The sequence below is a fragment of the Erpetoichthys calabaricus genome, chromosome 10 (genome assembly GCF_900747795.2).
Source record: "Erpetoichthys calabaricus chromosome 10, fErpCal1.3, whole genome shotgun sequence".
In the NCBI taxonomy this organism is placed as follows: domain Eukaryota; kingdom Metazoa; phylum Chordata; class Cladistia; order Polypteriformes; family Polypteridae; genus Erpetoichthys; species Erpetoichthys calabaricus.
Window position 1 is genome coordinate 122,315,824 of NC_041403.2, and position 25,055 is coordinate 122,340,878.

General features: G+C 40.3%; 1 long non-coding RNA gene across 2 annotated transcripts; it reads left to right on the forward strand.

The window, feature by feature from the left end:
• On the forward strand, positions 1-23,665 carry LOC114659392 (uncharacterized). 2 transcript variants are annotated; one of them, XR_007936085.1, is made up of 3 exons: positions 1-156; positions 23,031-23,292; positions 23,326-23,665. It is a non-coding gene; the product is annotated as an uncharacterized LOC114659392 (long non-coding RNA). The 2 variants fall into 2 exon arrangements; XR_007936086.1 differs by having other exon boundaries at positions 23,031-23,274.
• Positions 23,666-25,055: the final 1,390 nt, after the last annotated feature.

Consider the following 25,055-nt stretch of genomic DNA (forward strand, 5'->3'; position numbering starts at 1 on the left):
AATCAGCACTCGCGATAAACAATATGTCTGCGGCCGAAAGGACACGCCCACCACTTGTTGGCACGAACTGTCTTTAGCGCCTTCTTATCCATAGTCCAAGTGACCGATAGTGACTCACCTTACGCATTTACACTTCACTGAACCAGACTTCTCAAGGTAGGTCTTCTGCTTTTAAAGCGAGTACTTGTCTGCAGTATTATAAGAAACCAAAAGCATCGGCAAGAGATGAAAGGAAGTTATTTTTCTTAACAGGAAGCGACGGCACTTCCTTTAATGTTTTATTTTCATTTCGATCCTGACATCCTATTACTAGCACATAAATTTCCTGCCGTTTTTGTAAAGCACTAGTACGTTTGCAGTCGTTGGAACCGAGCGTGCTGCTGTTACCGCAGACTGGCATACAGTCCGCGAAACACGGTAGTGAAAATGGACGCTTCTGGACTGTGCGCTCCTATTAGTAAGCCACTCCACTTTAAATTTTATTTCCTCAAGAAGACTGAAGTATTTTGCAGCTATCGTATAATAATAGTGTTATTTGTTTCGCTTTTTTTTTTTTTCATTTTTGAGTTTCCTAGACACACCAAAAGGTAGAATATCTCACAAAATATTTTCCCCATAAAACAGAAAATCCAGGACCGAAGGATTAAGATTACGCAGTGAGATTACGTGCTTGCCGTGTATGGCGTTGTGTTATATTGTTCATTCCCTTCGCGAAAACTATTGCAGTGGCGCCATACTTACTCGCCAATTATATTTTCAGTGTGGCATACTTAACAATTATTTAGACCAGTGGTATATCGTTGTTGTGGAGCGAGGGTATTTTCGGGACTTTAACCCATGATCTTTAAAAGCCCACCTTTCCCAACCCCTCCAATAGATTAAAGCAGTCAACCCCAGATGTCTCAAAACCCAGCCCTTCTCACTCCAGACTGCGCGAAAACTCCACGCTGGAGCTCAGGACTGCGCGAAGTCTCCAAGAGTGTACCTTCCACTTATCCCGCATTTTCATCTAACACATACCTTGAAGTTCGGCATTGATGTGGGGTTAAAACCCCTTATAAGTACTGAAGCTAGCGATGCCCCGATTCAGAGAAAAGCAAGTCCAGAAGTGATCATAACGATAAGTTACCGGCGCTTACATTAGTGAATTTGTGTTTTGAAGCAGATGCCCATTCGCTGCCGTAACAGGACGTAAAATTGCATTTACTCCAATCGTACACTAGCTCAACGGAGTAACTCACTTTATGATTTAAGTTGATCTGGCAAAATTTGGTCACATCTTTAAATTTGGCCGTTGTCTATCCTAATTACTTTCTCGGAGTCGGGGAGCTATATTTGTTCCGTTATCCTCCGTAAAATTGGGTTATTTTGGAAGGAGATAGCCTGAAAGCAGGATTGCAGAACTTGAAAGAATTGATGTGTTATCCTTCTCAAGCTATGCATTCTGATGCTATGAGAAAAGTACGGGCTTCTCTTAGGAAACTTAAAGTTTAAGGATTTATGCCCATGACATGCCCATTTAAGGATAGGAATTAAGTAGACTCTGGCCAAGGAATTGGGAAATGAATTATTCAACTCCACAAACACTCTGTTCAGCTAGATGTGACATAGCGGTCTTGTATTTTAAGCGAAGTGATGCTTGCCTAATGTTTTTGTTTTTTATTTATCCTATAAAAATTACTACAATCTATAGAATCGAGCAACAATTCAAGGCGGTCGAGGCTTCACGAAACTGCTCTAACCGGAAATGCACGTAAACAGTGGAGCCGAAGTCCGCAAGTAGATATTGCTGCAGACCGGAGTAAATGGGCGTGAATATCATTTTCGACTACAGCCAATCATATATTAAATTTGAGAACGTCTGGCAGTGATCAGCCAATCGAAAATTTAAACTTCGCGGTCAATCACCTTTTTATTTAACAATTCGCCAATCGGTGTTATTTGCCATTCATGCGCCACTTTAGCCAACTGCCTTATGGATACGCAAAAAAAAAGGTGGGAGTAATTTCTAAAGGTGGACGGTCAATATAAAGTGACTGTTAGAGACGGAGTGTACAGGTGCTGGTCATAAAATTAGAATATCATGACAAAGTTGATTTATTTCAGTAGTTCCATTCAAAAAGTGAAACTTGTATATTAGTTCATTCATTACACACAGACTGATGTATTTCAAATGTTTATTTCTTTTAATGTTGATGATTATAACTGACAACTAATGAAAGTCCCAAATTCAGTATCTCGGAAAATTAGAATATTGTGAAAAGGTTCAATATTGAAGACACCTGGTGCCACACTGTAATCAGCTAATTAACTCAAAACACCTGCAAAAGCCTTTAAATGGTCTCTCAGTCCAGTTCTGTAGGCTACACAATCATGGGGAAGACTGCTGACTTGACAGTTGTCCAAAAGACGACCATTGACACCTTGCACAAGGAGGGCAAGACACTAAAGGTCATTGCTAAAGAGGCTGGCTGTTCACAGAGCTCTGTGTCCATGCACATTATTAGAGAGGCGAAGGGAAGAACAAGATGTGGTAGAAAAAAGTGTACAAGCAATAGGGATAACCGCATCCTGGAGAGGATTGTGAAACAAAACCCATTCAAAAATGTGGGGGAGATTCACAGAGCGGACTGCAGCTGGAGTCAGTGCTTCAAGAACCACCACGCACAGACGTATGCAAGACATGGGTTTCAGCTGTCGCATTCCTTGTGTCAAGCCACTCTTGAACAAGAGACAGCGTCAGAAGCGTCTTGCCTGGGCTGAAGACAAAAAGGACTGGACTGCTTCTGAGTGGTCCAAAGTTATGTTCTCTGATGAAAGTAAATTTTGCATTTCCTTTGGAAATCAAGGTCCCAGAGTCTGGAGGAAGAGAGGAGAGGCACAGAATCCACATTGCGTGAGGTCCAGTGTAAAGTTTCCACAGTCAGTGATGGTTTGGGGTGCCATGTCATCTGCTGGTGTTGGTCCATTGTGTTTTCTGAGGTCCAAGGTCAACGCAGCCGTCTACCAGGAAGATTTAGAGCACTTCATGCTTCCTGCTGCTGACAAACTTTATGGAGATGCAGATTTCATTTTCCAACAGGACTTGGCACCTGCACACAGTGCCAAAACTACCAGTACCTGGTTTAAGGACCATGGTATCCCTGTTCTTGATTGTGATTTTCTGGATTTTTTTTTCTCATTTTGTCTCTCATAGTTGAGGTATACCTATGATGAAAATTACAAGCCTGTCTCATCTTTTTAAGTGGGAGAACTTGCACAATTGGTGGCTGACTAAATACTTTTTTGCTCCACTGTATGTATATATATATATATATATACTTATATACACACACATATATATATATATATATATATAGTGGTCTGTTATTCAGTATTTTACAATCTTCAATAACATTTCTCTAATATTTAATTTTTTGGAAAATGAATGCTTGGCTATCTTTGTTGTTTTCTACTGACACATTTACACAGAAGACAAACAAAAATCTAACACAATAACACCGCTCCGGGGGCACACCTCTTTGTAAGGTAAATTAAGGATTAAGGTTAATAACCCAATTAGGACCAAAATTTGGTTAATTAAAAATTTACATGGGGTAGTAATCTTCAAAATTCTCCTTTGTCAAAATGCACTGACATCATTAAACTACACAAAAAACAGTTAAACGTCATCATCGGCCACCGTGAATCTGAAAATAATCGTGATGCCTGTAATAGTTTTCTTGTATTTATAAATATATTTAGTCAAATTGACTCCTTATTTACAAGTTTCTATTACTGGATTGTATGCAGCAGACTCATTTCTGCTTGGCTGTGTGACTTAGCCTTGCAAAGAACCTTGCATGTGTGCCTCTTGCCTTGCACCCAGTGCTGCTGGGATAGTAATAGCAATAGTAATAGTAATACTACAAATACTACATCCGGCGCCGCCGAGAGTGGCAGCCTTTTCAGCAGCTCCGTGTATGACTGTATGTGTATGTGTACTTTTCTACTTTTATTTTTCTATTTTTATTTATTGATCACTCCTATCACTTTATTTTATGTGGAATTGTTCACTGGACACACTTACTTTTACAACATGGGCATGGATTTTTACACGCCGAGACTCGCCTATTCAAGTACTCAACTTCGAGCGCTGAGAACAAATGCCAGTGCCGGTGTGGTTCTCTATTTACCCGACGAGGTAAGAAGGCAGTATCGTGGCAGCAGAGCTGGTACTAAGCTAAAAATGAAGCGGCTTGCGAGAAAGTGGCGTTTTAAGCCTTCGGTGCCTTCTGTGATTCTGGGGAATATAAACTTAATCTCAAATAAGATCGGCGAACTGACTGCGCTGGTGAAAAATGTCAGAACCTACAAAGAATGCAGTTTGTTGTGTTTTTGCGAAACGTGGCTAACTAACACCATCCCAGACGCTAATGTGGAACTACCCGGGTTTAGCACAGTTAGACCAGACAGAGATGCAAGTACCTGTGGGAAGCACAAAGGAGGAGGACTCGCTCTCTATGTCAGTACACGGTGGTGTAACTCTGGACATGTTAACGTCAAAATCTCCACTTGCTGCAAGGACATCGAACTGTTGGCCGTAAGTTTACGTCCCTATTACTTGCCCAGAGAGTTTGGACACGTCATTGTTGTTATTGTATACATTCCTCCTCGGGCGGATGTGGAGTCAGCGAGTGACATCACCATTCTGCTGTTGCTAAGTTACAAACGCAGCACCCTGAGGCACTTGTGCTAATCGCTGGAGACTTTAACCATGTGATGCTGGACAAAACATTACCTGCATTCTCCCAGTATGTGGACTGTAACACCCGGGTAAGTAAGACTATTGATTTACTGTATGCAAACGTTAAAGACGCATACAGCGCCACCCCGCTGCCTGCGCTTGGGAAAGCAGATCATAACCTGGTTCTGCTTCAGCCTCACTATAAACCAAAAGTGAGAGTCCTACCTGTAACCACAAGATCATTCAGGAATTGGACCCCGGAGGCTGAGAATACTCTGAGAGAATGTTTTGGAACTACAGACTGGGATATCCTGCAGGGATCACATAGTGAGAACATTGAGGAAGTTGTTGACTGCACTACTGACTACATCAACTTCTGTATGGACATTGTAGTTCCAGTAAGAACTGTACGCTGCTATGCTAACAACAAGCCATGGATTACAAGTGACATCAAGAGCCTTTTGAACCAGAAGAAAAGGGCTTTTAAAGACGGTGATCAGCATGAGCTCAAGCGCGTGCAGAAGGAACTCCGAGTCCAGCTCAGGGCGGCGACGGAGCAGTACAGGAGAAAGCTGGAGCAGAAGTTGCAGAATAACAGCATGAAGGAAGTGTGGGATGGAATGAAGATCATCACTGGCTGCAGCTCGAAGCGGGGTACCACCATCGAGAGAGACGTGAAGAGAGCAAACCAAATGAACAACTTCTTTAACAGGTTTGACCACCCTAACCCACTCTCACTCTCACCTCGGAGTACTGCACCCTCCACACATCCTTCTGCTGATACCAGCATAGGAGAGACATCCCCACCCATAATTACAACAGCGCAAGTAAGCAGAGAGCTGAGGAGACTTCGTGCCAGCAAAGCAGCGGGTCCAGATGGAGTATCGCCACGACTGCTGAAGGTCTGTGCATCGGAGCTGGGGGGTCCTCTACAGCGCATCTTCAACCTGAGCCTGGAACAGGGGAGAGTCCCGAGGCTTTGGAAAACATCTTGTATCACCCCAGTCCCAAAGGTATCACGTCCTAGTGAGCTGAATGACTTTCCGTCTGTTGCTCTGACATCACATGTGATGAAGACCATGGAGAGGCTGCTGCTTCACCACCTTAGGCCACAGGTTCAACACGTCCTTGACCCTCTGCAGTTTGCATATCAGGAGAAGGTGGGAGTGGAGGATGCCATCATCTATATGCTACACCGATCCCTCTCTCACTTGGACAGAGGCAGTGGTGCTGTAAGAATTATGTTTCTAGACTTCTCTAGCTCCTTCAACACAATCCAACCTCTGCTCCTTAGGGACAAGCTGACAGAGATGGGATTAGATTCATACCTAGTGGCATGGATCGTGGACTATCTTAAAGACAGACCTCAGTATGTGCGTCTTGGGAACTGCACGTCTGACATTGTGGTCAGCAACACAGGAGCGCCACAAGGGACTGTACTTTCTCCGGTCCTGTTCAGCCTATATACATCGGACTTCCAATACAACTCGGAGTCCTGCCATGTGCAAAAGTTTGCTGATGACACTGCTATCGTGGGCTGCATCAGGAATGGGCTGGAGGATGAGTATGACTGAACACCAGCAAAACCAAGGAGTTAGTGGTGGATTTTAGGAGGCCCAGACCCCTCATAGACCCCGTGATCATCAAAGGTGACTGTGTGCAGATGGTGCAGACCTATAAATATCTGGGAGTGCAGCTGGATGATAAATTAGACTGGACTGCCAATACTGATGCGCTGTGCAAGAAAGGACAGAGCCGACTATACTTCCTTAGAAGGCTGGCGTCCTTCAACATCTGCAATAAGATGCTGCAGATGTTCTATCAGACAGTTGTGGCGAGCGCCCTCTTCTACGCGGTGGTGTGCTGGGGAGGCAGCATTAAGAGGAAAGACGCCTCACGCCTGGACAAACTGGTGAGGAAGGCAGGCTCTATTGTTGGCATGGAGCTGGACAGTTTAACATCTGTGGCAGAGCGAAGGGCGCTCAGCAGGCTCCTATCAATTATGGAGAATCCACTGCATCCACTAAATAGTATCATCTCCAGACAGAAGAGCATCTTCAGCGACAGACTTCTGTCAATGTCCTGCTCCACTGACAGATTGAGGAGATCGTTCCTCCCCCAAACTATGCGACTCTTCAATTCCACCCGGGGGTGTAAACGTTAACATTTAACATTATACAAAGTTATTGTCTGTTTTTCACCTGCATTATTATCATTCTTTAATTTAATATTATTTATTGTATCATTATGCTGCTGCTGGAGAATGTGAATTTCCCATTGGGATTAATAAAGTATCTATCTATCTATCTATCTATCTATCTATCTATCTATCTATCTATCTATCTATCTATCTATCTATCTAATATTTCAGTAAGATAAGTATTGCAATAGGTTTACTCTTTACTTTTAAAAAATAATTGAACTATATAATGCACATTGATTTTTAACATCTACCCTACTGCTCTCAAGATTGTTATTGATTATAGCACTGTACGTTCAACTCAACAACACAAATTGAGTGATTTATCTGAAATGTTGAAACAGATTATTTCAGCCAGAAAAAGTATTAAGCGACCACCAAAATATTTGCCTCTAGAAAAATTCTTTGTGGAAACTTCTACCTGTGGCTGTTGAAACTGTGTGTGAAACAAATACATGCACAGGTTGACTGAGTACAACAAACATGTGCAGACTACAAAGTCCTTAACAATAAAAACCTGGCTATGGTTCAAAATCAGATAATTCACAGAGAAATCTACATCTGTTAACCAGGTTTCTCAGGGCCAATAACCCGATTTCTCTAACCGGAATATGGGTTTCCGTTGTACTTTAGAAATCAGGTTTCTTTGAATAACCAGGGGCCTCATGTATAACGCCGTGCGTAGAACTCACACTATAACATGGCATAAGCACAAAAGCGGGAATGTGCATACGCACAGAAAAATCCAGATGCAGGAATCTGTACGTACGCAAACTTTCACGTTCTTCTACTACATAAATCCCGATCAGCGTGAAAAGTAACGCACGTGCACGCGCCTTCTGTCCCGCCCCAACACCTCCCAGAATTACGCCTCTTCCATCCATCCATCCATTTTCCAACCCGCTGAATCCAAACAGGGTCACGGGGGTCTGCTGGAGCCAATCCCAGCCAACACAGGGCACAAGGCAGGGAACCAATCCCAGGCAGGGTGCCAACCCACCGCAGGACACACACAAACACACCCACACACCAAGCACACACTAGGGCCAATTTAGAATCGCCAATCCACCTAACCTGCATGTCTTTGGATTGTGGGAGGAAACCGGAGCGCCCGGAGGAAACCCACGCAGACACGGGGAGAACATGCAAACTCCACGCAGGGAGGACCCGGGAATCGAACCCAGGTCTCCCAACTGCGAGGCAGCAGCATTACCCACTGCGCCACCGTGCCGCCCATTACGCCTCTTTGAATATGCAAATCAATATAAATAGCCTTCTGAGAAAAGACAATGGGAAAAGCATGGGGGAAAATATAAGAATTTCAGCGAATACCAAGTGGAGGCAAAGGAAAAACGTACTATTTGTTGGTTTAAACACTGGTATAATCAACAAAAGGAAGTTGATCGAGTGACAGAGTGTCGGAGAAACTCGAAAGCTCAAGTTCACAAAGTCGCACAGTGCCCGAAATAAAAAAGAAATCACATATCAAAGTCGCCGTGAAAAGGCAAGTCGTAGCCCACCGTCTGAGTGTCATATGAAAGCTTATTAGGATACAGACAAAAAAATAGGCACACAGTGGGTAAAAAGCACGAAATGTCAACTTTAATCTCGAAATTTCCACTTTAATCATGTAGTTTATTTTGCCATTAAAGTAGAACTTCATAAAGTTCATCTTAAAATCGTTTAATTTACTAGTTTCTCAAATCCCATTGTAACTAAAGTAGGACGTTAAATGCTTTGTTCTGTATTTGATCTTCTTTGTGCTCTATGTGTGTGAATCACTACCTGCTTCTTAAACAGGCTTTCTCTTTCTCCAACAGGACACATAATCCATTACATTCGTGATATTACAGCTCTCTGAATAATTAAAATACTGAGATGTATACGTGATATCTTTTTCATGATGATAGGAATGAAAGCATGTTATTAAACATGGGAACACGTTGGCGCAGTGCTTGTTCATATCTCATGCAAGAGGCTTGCTGCGCCATGCGCAACCTTCAATGAAATAATTTATCACAGCAGTACTGTCTCTTTCAAACGTACTAACCTCCAATTCCTGTCCTTACTTTTCTTTCTCCAAATACCCAATTGCCACACAATCAGCTATGTAATAGACGTGAAGCCATTTGTAAGCTTAGAATGCTGATTCTTCAAAACTTTTAAGGAACATTGAAATATCTTCGTAGTACATGTTTAATTATTCTATCCGTCTATCTTTCCAGTGTCGCATCAGCGCAAGAATACAACGCAATGCAGGAACAATCCCTGAACTAGCTAGCGCTGCAGCACCTTGTCCTCACATGTTTAATTATTAACAATACAGATTATTTAAATAAAGTTAAAGTTTTATCTATATAATATAATCAACATATTTTGCTGCATTTCATCTTAAAAATGAATACCGTCATCATATGTAAATACGTGCTTTATAAAGTGGCGCAGGTTGTGCAATATTATAACTGTAGTGCAAGTTTACAGTGAGGTAATTGTACTTATAAGTAAACAGTTCTACAAGGAGCACTTGATGGACTGATTGAGTGCGTTTAAAGTTCTTGGGATGAAACCTTTTCTAAACCGTGAAGTCCGTACTGTGAAGTCCCTAAAGCATTTTGCCGTGGCTCATGCAGCGTCTGCTTCATGCTATATACCGATATTTCTCTTTCCGATCAGCTGCTGCTGTGATTCCCCACTCAGATACAGTGATATAAATACTCCGAGTGTTGCAGTGAGAGTAATACGGAAAAAGATGATCTGCTGTGGCAACCCTTAACGGGAGCAGCTGAAAGAAGAAGATGCAGTGAGAGTTACAATGCTAAAGCAGTTATGGTATTTGGAATACTATGGCTATTCCCTGGCCCATTATATTGCTACAGGTTAATTACAATCAGATGCATTACACTAATAAACAATATGCAGTTAGTTTCAGTGTATTTATAAAGCCGCGTCAGGAATGTGGAGCTAAGAAAGAAAGGGTGACCACACAGGAACAGTAGCACTGCTTTGACGCTGGGTGCCGCCAGTCTGCAAAACCGAGCGGAGAAATTGCGTACGCCAAGGTATGAGTTACCGTGGAAATGTGCGTGGCTTTACGCCAAGTTTAGGTTTTATACATTGCGATTTGAGCGTGGAAACGGGAGTACGCAACATTTCTGTGCGTACACACCGTTTATACATGAGGCCCCAGGTTATTGAAGTGCATGTAAACACACTGATGTTGTCAAATTATGGAAATCGAGTCACAAGAGTTATAGCTCCTTTAGGAAACTACATGGTGGCACAGTACAACAAAAAAAAGTAAAGTTAATCAAAGTATACACAAAGTTATAACTAAAACAAAAGTAAATATTAATTCCTTGTAAACCAAAGTCTTGGTAAAAAAGTAGTACAATATGAAGGAAAATGTTTAATGGTCAGAATTTAATAATATCAGATCATAACAGTAATATCCCCCAGTCTCCTCATTCCAGATACATCATTACTGCCATGTTTTGTTGTTTTTTTTTAACATTTTATTTATTTTTTTGCTGATATTTAGTAAGACATTGGTGACATAGTTAAGTGTCACTATTTTGGTATTTGGTAGCCACGATGCCACCCTTCGAAAGGGGCAAGTGTTCTGTGTGTGATGTCATGGGGACATGATCACATGGTTTGGGTGGTCATTTTATTTTAAGATGAGTCACGTATTCTGTAATCGTTGGCACTTTCATAGGAAAGCCCATCTAGCTTACTTAGAAGAAAACTTCAGCTCCTGGCAGTTTCTTTTTGAGGTATGCCATCTGTGGGTTTTATCTCTTATTTGCTTTGACTATTATGTTCAGTTTTTTATTTTAATTTGGCTGTTTACAACTAAAATTTCTGTGCATCGACCTAAGCTCTGTCCTGATGTTAATTCCTGCATTGCTAGTTTGATTCTCCACATTTGTTTGGATAAAAATGACTTTATTGGACAGTTGTTAATGTGTTCTGCAGTGGGCTGGCGCCCTGCCTGGGGTTTGTTCCTGCCTTGTGCCCTGTGTTGGCTGGGATTGGCCCCAGCAGATCCCTGTGACCCTGTAGTTAGGATATAGCAGGTTGGATAATGGATGGATGGATGTTAATGTGTTTATTAATTATGAATGTTAAGATTTGGTCTCTGGCGTGTTACTATTAATTTTTAAATTGATCTTTAAATTGAAGATATGCTGCTGTCATATAATCTCAACTGCCTTTTGGATGAGTTGAACCCTTGAAAGATTTCCCTGGATAAGTGAATAAGATCAGAAGGATCTGAAAGCTACTTTAAGTCTATAACATCTAAGATTGTAAGAAACTCTGTAGAACGTAAAGTGGGATATATTAAATATTCTCATACTCAGCTGGCAGCACTGTGATCACCGGAACAATGTTACACGTTCTCACAAGAGTAGCTTGTTTGATGATGGAAAGGACGAAGATCCAGAGAGTGGATAAAAGGGAGGTAGAATGGATTCAGAACTGGCCTGCCTCCACAAATGTAGAATGTTCAATCGCTTTTAAATAAGTTGGATGAACTTTTACATCTAATGGTGATTCATGGCTAGTTCAGGTCCTGTAGCATTTTGTGCGCTGAGGAGAGCTGGCTTAAACATCTTATTTCAGATGCTATTTTAATGTTGGATGGGTTTCATCCGATACTATCAGACAGAAAGGAAAATGCAGGAGGGGGACTGGAGATTTAGATGAGCAAGTCATGGCAGAATAGCAAGCACATTATAATTTAAACTAAAATGTGTGATCCAGACATTGAAATACTGACTTAATTCATCCATGTTACTGCCTACAGAGATAAGTTAGATCATTCTGATTAATGTTTGTTTTCTTGGCAACAGAAATGATCCACTCTGTCACAAGTACTCTAATGATGGATCATTCTGATCCTAGAATGCTGGTGACTTCGGAATGAACAAAGTTCTATTAGTGTGTTACATTTATGGACACAGCAAGCTGTTTGTTTGTGAGCGACTTTAGTATGCCCATACGTAACGAACAATCCTAAAAACCTTCTTAACCAGCAACTTTATGAGCAAGCATAAAGTCTTACTTGGGTAACTGCTCCTTGAAGTTGTGTACAAAAAATTTAATAAGCCGATTGAAAAGTAGTTGATTTGTAATAATTTCATTATAAAAAGGACGCCTTAATCCTCCTATCAAAAAGTAATATAAGCATAAAACCATATTTAATGATACTATACAACAAGCATATAAATAAGCACAAAATTAAACACTTATTGCTTCCTAAATTAACACACAAATTAAAATGATGATACCGGTATATACCTCAAGAGAACATTGCACTTTTCTAAAAAACAATAAAGTCAGTGTTTACTAAGGCACTTAGCATCATTTCCAACAGCAAGATAAACAATAAGAAGATACAAGGAGACCGGGGTGTTCCCCGTGTGATGTTTGCATGTTCTCCCCACCTGAGTTTCCTCCGGGTGCTTCACCAGTCCAAAGACATGAAGGTGGGATAAATTGGTATTGTTAATCTTATTGACCTTAATGTTGGGCGTCACAGTGGCAGCAGTGGTAGCTCTGCTGTCTCACAGTAAGGAGACCATGGCTTGTTTCCAGGGTTCTACGTGTGTGGAGTCTGCATGTTCTCCCCATGTCTGCGTGGGTTTCCTCCGGTGGCTCCGGTTTCCTCCCACAACACAAGACATGCAAGTTAGGTAGACCTGCGTTCTAAATTGGCCCCAGTCTGTGGTTGGGGTGTATGTGTCTTGTGTGTTTTTCCTGCAATGGACTGGCGCCCTGTTCAGGGTTTGTTCCTGCCTTGCATTTTGTGCTGGCAGGGATAGACTCCAGCACCCCTGCGTCGCTGTTCTGAAAAAAAGCAGGTTAGAAAATGACTGGCTGACAGATTTGTGTGTGCACCCTACAATGTGCTGGCACCTTTGTCCAGGTGTTGTGCCTGTCTTGTGTTCAGTGCTGAGGTAGGCTCCATCTTCCTGTGGCCCTGCATAGGATAAAGCACAAGGGATGGATGGATGAAAATGATACCATGAAGACAATAAGCCTGCATATCACATTCAATTTTTTTTCTGTTTTGAACATACAGTATAATCACTGCTTGCACAGACTTGTGGAAATTGTAAATTATGTGTTTTATTAAGTAACATAAATGAATTCCATTACGTATTAAAAATTTATATTATTCAAATACAGTATATACTAAATAACTCAAGTATGATGTAATTTGCAGCTGAAATTTCTTATATAAACAGAATTAGATTTATAAAATGGAGAGATCATCTTGAAGATCCAAAGGAAGGACTGAATCTGTCTCATTGTTTGTAAGAATATTATTTTTTTATTATTATTTATATTTTGCATTTAATCGTTTATCGTTATATTTTATTTTTGTGCTTTAATTAGTTGGCCACTGTCAATGCTAAGAACAGACTGGTTGATTCTCATCAGTCAGGCTTCAAGAGGGGCCATTACACATAGACAACTCTACTCACCAATGTCGACACATTATGCCTGGCTAGTGCCACCAAGATGTTATGTGTTCTCATTCTCTTAGATCTCTCCTCTACCTCTGACACAGTCAACCACCAGATGCACCTTGCCACCCTCTCTGACCTTGGTGGTTTGACTCCTACCTCTTGGGCAGGTTCTGCTGTGCGTCTTGGCAAGGAGAAATGTCAAGGGTGCTTCAGTGAAGCACAAGGGTGCCCCAAGGATCACTGCTGAGCCCTCTCTGCTTCTCTCTATACTCCTCCTCACTAGGCCCTATTATCATGTCCCATGGTTACTCTTATTAGTGCTATGCTGATGATACACAGATGCACCTGTCATTCCATCCAGAAGAGTAAATGGTATCAGTGAGAATCTCTGCATGTTTTACTGATATTGCAACCTGAATGAAGGGACACCAGCTCAAGCTCAACCTGGCAAAGACAGACCTTCTTGCTATCCCAGTTTGTCTGTCAAATGATCACCCCATCTCTTATCAGATTAGCTTAGTATCACTACCACCTCCTCTGTCTGTACACAACCTTGGGTTTTACTTGATGACTAGCTGTCTTACACTGACTATGTTACAATGGTTTCTCAGTCTTGCAGATTTACTCTATATTACATCTGAAACATCTGACAGTATCTAACAGAGTATGTAGCACAATTCCTTGTCCAGGCTTCAGTCTTGTTATGTCTGAACTACTGCATCTATCTGCTGGTGAGAATGCTGCATGTCTGATGTTCAAGCAACTGAGGAGGGTACATGTCACTCTTGTTTTCAGATCATGGTATATATGTACAGTGGAAAAAATAAGTATTTAACGTGTCAACGTTTTTCTTAGTAAATATGTTTCTAATGGGACATGAAATTTACACCAGATGTCGGTAACAACCCAAGTAATTCACACATACAAAGAAATCAAAACAAAAAAGTCCATAAATTATGTGTAATAAAGTGGAATGACAAATATGTTTCTAATGGGACATGAAATTTACACCAGATGTCGGTAACAACCCAAGTAATTCACACATACAAAGAAATCAAAACAAAAAAGTCCATAAATTATGTGTAATAAAGTGGAATGACACAGGGAATAAGTATTGAACACACTGACTGAAATTTATTCGATACTTAGTAGAAAAGTCTTTGTTGGTAATGACAGCTTCAAGACACCTCCTGTATGGATAAACTAGTCACATGCATTGCTCAGGTGTGATTTTGGCCCATTCTTCCACACAAACTGTCTTCAAATCTTGAAGGTTCTGGGGGCCGCTACTATGAACTCTGAGCTTCAGTTCTTTCCATAGATTTTCAATTGGATTCAAGTCAGATGATCGACTGTGCCATTCTAGCAGCTTTATTTTCTTTCTCTGAAATTAATGGAGACTTTCCTTGGCTGTGTTTTTGGGATAATTGTATTGCTGAAATGTCCACCCTCGTTTCATCTTCACCATCCTGGTAGATGGCAACAGATTCTTAACAAGAATATTTCTCCATTCAACTTTCCTTCAATTATATGTTGTTGGTATAGTGTTTTTGGGGTGATGTGCAGTGTCCATTTCTCCTCCAAACATGGTGTATGCAATGACATCCAAAGAGTTCAATTTTGGTCTCATCTGATCAGACTGTATTCTCCCAGTATTTCATTGGTTTGTCCAAATGTTGTGCAGCAAACTTTAAATGAACTTCAACATGCTTTTTCTTCAGCAGTGGAGTCTTGCGTGGTGAACGTACACAGAGGCCATGGCGGTTGAGTGAATTACTTATTGTTTTCTTTGAAACAACTGTACCTGCTAATTCCAGGTTTTTCTGACACTCTCCGTGAGTGGTCCTTGGCTCTTAGACAACTCTTCTGATTATTCTTTTGACTCCTCTCTCAGAAATCTTGTGAGGAGCACCTGGTCATGACCGGTTTATGGAAAAATGATGTTCTTTCCACTTCCGGATTATGGCCCCAATGGTGCTCACTGGAACTTTCAGAAGTTTAGAAATACGTCTGTCACCAATGCCATCAGTATGTTTTACAACAATAAGATTGCGAAGGTTTTGAGAGAGCTCTGTGCTTTTACCCACCACAAGATGCTTCTTGTGTGACACCTTGCTAATGAGAAACCGTTTTATAGGCCATCAATTAGGACTAAACCAGCTGATATTAATTTGCACTGATAGGGGGCAGTATTGCTTTCTAAATATTGACAGATTTCAGCTGGTTTCTTGGCTTTCCATGCCTTTTTGCACCTCCTTTTCTTCATGTGTTCAATACTTTTTCCCTGTGTCATTCCAATATATTACACAAAACTTCATTTATGGACTTATTTGTTTTGATCTCTTTGTATGTGTGGATTACTTGGGTTGTTACCGACATCTATTGTAAATTTCATGTCAGTAGCCCCATTAGAGATATACAGTATTTACTGATAAAAACGTTGACATGTTCAATACTTATTTTCATTGCTGTATATATTGTGACAGATTGTGGTCTCTGTGACCCCTTGAACCCTCAGACTGGACGTCAGACACCAGATAAAAGTCCAAATAATGGTTTATTATTAATAATAATAATAATAATAATAGTGCACAAAGCACCCTCCACTCCACAATACTCAAATAATTAAACAATAACCAATCCTCCACTCCCAGACGCGTTGCCACCCTTCCACCCAGCTCAGCTTGACGTCTGGGATTTCCCATAGTCCTTTTATAGTCCTTGATCCGGAAGTGTTTCGCCCTCTCTGTCCACGTGACTAGGAACACTTCCGGGTCATATAAAAACTGTTCTTCACCACGGAGGCACGTCGTTTCCTGTCATGTGATCATGACGCACCTCCGGGTTATAGGGCACGTAAGAGTCCGACAGCCTCCCTACAGCGACTCCTGGTGGCCCCCATGGTATCCAGCAAGGCTGTGCATATAAACTACAGAGTCCATGATGCCTTGTTGGAATTCGGGGCACGCCCACGCTGCTGGGAGAGCTCCTCCTGGCGGCCTGGGGGTGAGGGCCGGAGTAGAAAGCCGGCAATCCTTCACAATATATATATATATATGTATATACACTAGGGGTATCTGCCCCCTACTCGCTTTGCTCACTCGCCCCTGGGGGTGTGCTTCACGCTGGCCACTTTGCATCTTTGCTGCTCACATTGTGAAGGGGGGGCAGAACGCACGCTAAGGAGATGCGGATGGATCAGATGCTGCTACCGAGCTGCGTGTTCAGCATGTCGCGCTGCTCATTGATCATTTAAAAGCCTGTACAGAGGCTGCTGCTGCCGTGCTGTGTGATCTGCATGTTGTGTTGCGCATCAATCATTTAAAAGCCTGTACAGCAGCTGTCCTTTTGTCTCACTTCCTTGTCTCATGGGACATTAAAGAGTCTCCGAGAAATTGTTTGTAAGTAGGGCATGACGTGCAAGTAGTCTCATTGGACTTCAAAATGTCTCTCCGAGAAGATCACTTCTCAGCCCAAGTTTTTTTTTATTATAATATATATATATATATATATATATATATATATATATATATATATATATATATATATATATATATATATATTATATATATATATATATATATATATATACAGTATAGGGCGGCACGGTGGCGCAGTGGGTAGCGCTGCTGCCTCGCAGCTGGGAGACCTGGGGACCTGGGTTCGATTCCCGGGTCCTCCCTGCGTGGAGTTTGCATGTTCTCCCTGTGTCTGCGTGGGTTTCCTCCGGGCGCTCCGGTTTCCTCCCACAATCCAAAGACATGCAGGTTAGGTGGATTGGCGATTCTAAATTGGCCCTAGTGTGTGCTTGGTGTGTGGGTGTGTTTGTGTGTGTGTCCTGCGGTGGGTTGGCACCCTGCCTGGGATTGGTTCCCTGCCTTGTGCCCTGTGTTGGCTGGGATTGGCTCCAGCAGACCCCCGTGACCCTGTTTGGATTCAGCGGGTTGGAAAATGGATGGATGGATGGATATACAGTATATATATATATATATATATACAGTATATCTATATATATATATATATATATAATAATAAAAAAAAACTTGGGCTGAGAAGTGATCTTCTCGGAAGGACAGTTTGACGTCCTGCGAGAGACACTTTAATGTCCTGCACGACAAAGCAGTGATACTAAGGGACAGGCTTTTAAATGATCGACGCGCAGCACGACAAGCAGAACGTGCAGCTTGGCAGCAGCAATCCAGCAGCTGATCCGTCTGCATTTGTTCTGAGCTCATCATGTGTGATGATCAATTTTGTAAGCTTGTCCTGTAACGCTTGCTCTCAAACAGACCCCCAAACTACTGTTTACTCGATTTTGTTGAACTCTTTTGTAAGTTGCTTTGTATAAAAGCATCTGCAAAGTAAATGTAAATGTAAGCAAAGCTCCTAATATTAATTTGGTCCAGATTCTTGCATTTTTCTGGTTTTCAGAGAATCAGGTAGGTAGGTGTGTCAAGTTAGGGGTTTCATTGAAGCTTTCAGCAAGGTTAAGGCTGTTAAAATACAGGTCTGTGAGACAGTGACCTGCAACACCAGATGCTAGAACCAGAGATATGGAACTTCAGGGTGAACCTTAATGGTCCTAAAGTTACCATTGCCTCCATATCTCTCACCTTTAACCTGGGAAGGAGAGAGATGTCTGGGTATCCCTCCAGGTCACTTTATCTTTTTATTCTTTTCAGGAATGTATTTCATCCTCTCCTGCACTTCGTTTCTTCTCATTCTGTACACATTTAAATTCTTTAACCCCTTCTTGTATTTAAAATACTTTAAGAATTTATTCCTTGTGTTTTCTATTTTTTGACAATATGGTAACTAAAGAAACACACATTTCCCACAATTAGACCTCACCAGTGTGCTATACAACTAGGCTTGGAGTTCTTTTTTTTCAGTTTTATGAGATATTAAGGTCAGGTCTGGACATGAAAGGGAATATATGGGTTTTTTTGGCAGTTTGCCTGGCTATTATAGTAAAAAAATTTTATTGTTGTTATTTAAAAACTATTTAGTTAGATTAATATTATATTTTACACTTTTGTATTATTGATTTTATGTATGTAAAATGAATACAAATAGTGTCCTTATAAACCTGTAAATAAAACAACAGTAAGTACACTGTGAGCCACAAGCTCAAAAGTCACAGATACAGCTCCATCTGGTGGCTACAGGGAATGTTCCACTATTTACAATAAATACAAAAGCAAACAGTATTTAATACATTACAGAACTTAACTTGATATTTAGGTGAATATAAGACCCACTGTTGATATAATATTTTAATATTGGGGAAATGAGTTTGATTTACTTAATATGGTCAAAAAAATATTAGCATAATTGTGAGGGAGCAGAACCCAAGGGTGTACTCAACACGAGCAGTTTGTTCCGTGCCCGAGCACGTTTGGCTGGATGTAACCCCACAAAGTCTAAGATTCAGGAAACAGTGTGATCACTAAACATGCCCAAGCACAGAAAACAGACATGACGTCAGTGACACGACAAGTCAGATAGTGCCCACTACCAAGAGTTGATTCTACAATAAAATAAAATAAAAAGAGTAATAATTCCAAAACTCTTCACTTTTAATATAAAGCTGTAGTGCTGAGTTTCAGCGTAGTATACTGTATGTGTACCAAATTTCAGGCTACAGGTTATTTGATATTTGACCTTGACTTTCCTGGGTTGACCTATGACCTTGGAGGTCAATCATCACCCCGAAAGTGGATAGTAGAAGTCATATAGTATATGTGTACCAAATTTCAGGTTAATAGGTTAAACGGTTTGTGAGCTTCATGTGATTTAAAATCCTAGACAGACAAATGGACAGCCACAGTAGAGTATTATATAAGAAGATATATCTGAACTGACATACTGTATATATATGATTTATATATAATCTTCATTTGGATCTTGATCTTTGTTTGTCCTCGAATTCACTGCCTTGTGTGGTGTTCCTGCTGTGTTCAGTAGAGGGCAGTAGTGATGGAGGAGGAGAGGAAGTGAGGGGTAGGATCGTTGGTTGAGGTTGGAGTGTGGTGATTAAAGAGGATTGAACTAAAGGAGACTACGTGCTGTTTGTACTGGCTGAATACACAACACCTTGGTTGTTACTTTTGTTTACAAACACTGTTGATACCTCTCTTTGTGTTTAGATCTGGCGTCGACACCATGCTTTGTGTTTAGATCTGGCGTCGACACCTGCTTCGTTTTTCGAGACTGTGGTTTTTTGTGTTTCTATCGCATCCAAATCGAATGTTCACCCACTTCTTGGAGTCGGTAGTCAGAGTATATAAGTCGGACACACTTCTGTGATTTTCCATCAGTCGGCGTTTGGAGTTGAAGAAAGAAGCATTGGTTCTTCCTTACTCTTTGGATTGCCACAAAGCAACCTGCGAGATTGGAGAAAGGTTGAGAAGAGATCGTGAGAGGAAACGACAGCGTCATGAAAACGAGACGGACTGTGAACGGAGAGAAGCAGAAATGCTCCTCCACCACCACATAATTACTATTTGGACAGTGAATCCGAGTAGGCCGTTCCTATCGAATCAATGTCCAAGGGTTTTTTTTGTTTTGTAATTTTGTTTCCCTTATAAAAAATCATAATGCTGTGCGACGAAGGGCCCAGTTCACGTCTGGCAGCCGCGTTTAAACAGGGAGACCTTCACAGACAACTTTAACACGCGCAAAGTAGTTGGGCGCACATGGCTAGTATATATATATATATATATATATATATATACAAGTCAATTAAGACTTTATAGAATTGAACCAGTACCAGGGCTAGGAAATATTTAATTTCTTAAATTGGCATAGAATACATTTGCTTTTGAGCCTTCTTAGTGATGGAGGTGGTGTTAATTTCCCAGTTGAGAGTGTTTGTGATAAATGGAGCATGATAATTAACCTCATACATATTTGATCATGATGCTGCAAAACTTCACTGGCCAGTTGCGCAGCCTCCCTGTTGATGCATAAAGACCCACCACCTGTGTCCAACAGCTTCAGGCTGTGTTCCACAACTAAGAGGGCACTGTACTGTATATAATGCATCTGAGCAGGTAGCCACAATTACCTAGCAAATGTAATAATGTGAGTGCTGTTACAATGAATGGTAAAGGTCATATGAAAATCTAGGGGTTCAGCCAGTTACTTTACCAACAAGCTGGCACCCATATAGAGCACCATTATATCAGTCAAAGCTACTTTGCCTCAAAATAAATGAATCACAGGTTGACCCAGGACACACAGGCACAATGTTTCTCAGCCATATCTTGGCATGACACTTGTGCATTAGTGGATTGTAATTGCTTATAGTTAACAAAAGCAGTGTCACTCTCGTTAGGTTCCCTTATTGCAATATGAGTGCAGTTAATTGCAGCAATTATGTTAGGAGAGCTTGATCCTGCTACAAACTGCATTTTTATGATGGCTAAAATATGTTGCTTTAGGAATGTACACCGACATTATGCAAAAAATGGATATAGCGCCTTGCTGGTCACGTAATGGCTTTCCGCATAGTGGGCATGACAGAGTGAAGTTTGGCTGACATATTCGTGATGTGTCAGTCAGTTCACTGAGAAGTGACAACAGGTTTCTAATTGTGGAAATAAAATTAGACCAAGGGGTCACATTGGCATTTTGGGTAATATAGCTACTGTGCTTTCCATTTTAAAATTTAGCATCCATGTCAGGGTTAATAAATGTCAGAAACCTGTTCACGCATATCAGGAAAACAGATAAAGTTCAAGTGAACAACAAAAAAAGAATGTACCAGGAGAAGGTTGATGTAATACACTAAATGTATGATTAAGAGATCAGCAGATGTCCCATAAACAACAAGACTGGACAGTTGTTACATACACAGACATTTCAAGGGTAATGGCTAGTCCTAGGAAGTATGAAAAGAACAAGAGTGTAACAAATAGAACTTTTATTTCAATAAGTCATTTGGGTGCAGGCTAACAAACCAATCAGAGTAAATGTCAGGTGATGTGTATGCATTAATTCAGCACTGTTATGTAAATTTAGTCATCAGTAAGTATGAGCTTCTGCTTTTATTCTGTGACCACTCAGTAACAGACCGCTGTGATGAATGCTCCCTCTTCAGCGTGGTGCTGCAAGGGTAAATAAATGATGCAGATGGACAAGCTTTCTCCTGCCTGATTATTGACTCAAAAAGGTTTTATCAAACTTGTCCTGGTAGAGGATAAGTTTCTTTCTTTTAACCACATGATATGAACTGGCAAAAAATGTAAAAACATGTTTTAGTGTAAATACACAGCATTGGCCTTGTTTAAAAAGGAAAATAAAATAGAGTATGTGCATCATAGTCTTCACTTTTGAGGTACAATGTGTTTGTCGTGTCAGCACATATAATAGTAACGAATGACTTATTATACATATGAGTTGTCATTTAGCTGGTTTGCTGCATTTCCCTACTTGATTGTGGGTGTCATTGCATCCCAGTTTCTCCAAAATGTTGCATATACACTGGTAGGTGTTACCCGAAATATTTGCATTTTTTTTTTTTATATATATTCTGACGTTTGTGTGGGAAGTTATATACACGTATTTCAGGAGTCTTTTTGTGCATACGGACAAATATAAATGTTAAATGAGCGCCCAGGTGTTTGGCAGTGCACCAAGGCAAAAGTTGATTCACTTCTGTCACCTTTCTGTATGCTGGTTCATTAATCTTAATAATTAGTCTAATAACGGTGGTGTTGTTAGCGAATTATTGATTTTTACTGAAGGGTCAGTGAACCTAAAGTCGTTGGTGTACAAATAATAGAGGACGGGGTACGTATACAGCCTTAAGGAGCACGTGTGCTGATATGGAGATAACCTGAGAGGCGGGAGCTCATCTGAACATATTCTTTCTTGTTCATAACAGTTCACAAACAATGGTGTCAACTGCTCAACTGAAGTCTATAAACAACATTCTGGCATCAGTCCTTTTACAGTCCAGATGCACTAGCAAAACGTGTAGGCCCATGCTGATGGCATGGTCCACAGATGTATTTGTCCTGTATGCCAGCTGGAGTGGATCAAGATGAGGAGCAGTAACAGACTTAAGATGGCTTGGAATTTGTCATTCAAATATTTTTAAATATGACAAGCTGAACACACAGTATTGCTTGATACCCTCAGAGCCATAAAGTTTTGATCAACCTTTAGTAAACTTGAGGCTTTATCTGCTCAGCAGAAGTATTACGTGTTTCTCAAATATAAGACATGTACTGTACATAACAGTCACATGATTTTTTTTATAAAAATATCCCTAACTTTTACTGTAAAGTGTAAGAAAAGCTTAATATGATGAAAAACATATAAATATGCCCCCTGAATGTCCCATTTTCTTAGCAAGTACAACGGTTATTTAGCTACTTCACCAACCCAAAGACATTGCAAAACGTAGTTCTGTTTTTAAAACAGTAAACAAAGAATTCAAAATTATTATTCACTTGCAAACCAGGACATGCAATGCAAGACTATAATGCCAAGTGATACTCTGAAGAAAGCTGAATTTACTGCAATAAGTCAATTGCATCCTTAGCACCGATATTTGAGGTTATCAAGGTGTGGTTTGCTTTAACGTACGCTCTTTTCAACATTTTATGTCTTGTTGCAGAATATGGGACTTCAGCACTCCAAGAAAGAAGAAAAGAAATCAAAGAAGAAGGCAAAGAAGAAAGTTTCTAGTTATGCTAAGAGTTCGTCATTCGGCGGTGGCTTTGACATCGGCGGAAGTCATGATGACAGTGTGAATGATGTCCAAAGTCATGGTGGACATTCAAGTGGAGGACACTGTCACTTTGGAGACTGGAGTGGAGGAGACTGTTACAGCGGAGGAGGGTTTGACAGCGGAGGGGGGTGTGACAGTGGAGGAGGGTGTGACAGTGGAGGAGGGTGTGACAGTGGAGGAGGTTGTGACAGCGGAGGAGGTTGTGACTGAAAATTTAACAAGACAAAACTTTGTATCAGGCTTAATATCTGTTTTCTTGTTTTTAATGTTTGGCCATAAAATCTAAATGTGTATGTGTAAATCAGTTTATATGTAAAAGTTGATCTACAAAAACAATGAATTTTGTTCTCAAAAGTTTATACTTTTTCCATTCATAAACACACACCTGACAAATGCTATATAGACTAAACATATTTCTCAAACATTTTTCTGTTTTTAAATGAAGCAATCATAATAAAGTCTTTTTTGTTATTTTTTTCACAAAAATTGAAAATAAAGAATTGTAATCTGTGTTACTCATATTTTTAAATTAATTAATTAAGACAGACAGACAGACACAGACAGACAGACTTTGGCTCCAGGGGGAAATTTTACTGTTTGTGAGTATGAAATTCTGTTCTAATTAGCTGTGCTGCATGTCTTGAAATGATTTGAAATCAAAGTAATCAGCATAGACCTCAGCACAAAGGTGTGCAGTGCACCATGCAATTCATATGTCTCTGTTAAATGCCATTCGGTATGTGATTTGTAAAAGCAGTGTCAATGTGTGTAATGTGCCATCTTTTGGAATGACAGACATACAGACACTCATCTTTTATTACCGTGGATTTAAAAAGAAAATTCATAATGTATTCAGCTCATAAATTTGAAAAAAAGAAAAGTTATAGTAACATTTCAGAACAGGGACTACTTGCAGTTAATTAGGTTAGTCACTTCTTGTGCTTCATAACAATACATTCTATAACTTATAGAAACACTGTGGCAATCCAATAACGCCCTTATTACTACAGTGTTACTAAAGTATTTATATTTAAATGTCCAAAGTGTAAATCTTTATTAAACATTCACTTGTCGGTAAATCTTTATTAAACATTCACTTGTCGATTGATTATTTTGAAACAGCCTATTGATTTCATATTAACCAGCTTCAATTCTTCAAAGCAGACTTTAAAGGCAGCAACCATTTAATACTGCTGATAATGTCCACTAGGTGGTGCTACTGCATTGAGGTTATGGAAATGGTAATTAAGTAATAGCCTAAAAAAGAAAAGTCGAGTGAATCTGAACACCTTTCTACCGTGAACGGATGGAGTGGTCTTAAGAAGGGTAAGAGATGACCATCATATTGTGTCACCTGGTGAATATTATATGGATTGATTACTTTATACTCTAGCAACAATGATTTAAACTTAAACTGTATTTCAAGAAAGTAACATACTGTACTACTATATACAATCAGGCAGATAAAATTTGCAGCACGTATACAACAAATGACTTCAAAATGAATCTAGAGAAAAACACCATAGAATTAAAAAGAAAGAAAACCTAACAAAGCAAGCATTTGAGAGACAAAGAGAGGAGATTTGGTGCATTCCCAGAACATGTGGACTAGTGATGCTGGAGCAAGATGGCAATACTTGCAAGTTGGATCTTTCCTCAGGCATAACAATAACTCATAAGATGAAGCAGTGGAAGGCAGAGCAAAACTGAAGAAGTGAAATATATATATATATGACGTGTTTGGGAGAACACTGAAAGATAAGGTGAAATGAGTTATTGTGTAAATAATTGCATTCCGAAATGAGTGACTTTAAGAATAAGAATCATTTGTGCATAGAAAGAAAAGTAAGATTGGTGAAAGGTTCTTTCTTCTATATATGATAGGGCAGCACAGTGGCGCAGGGTTTCCAC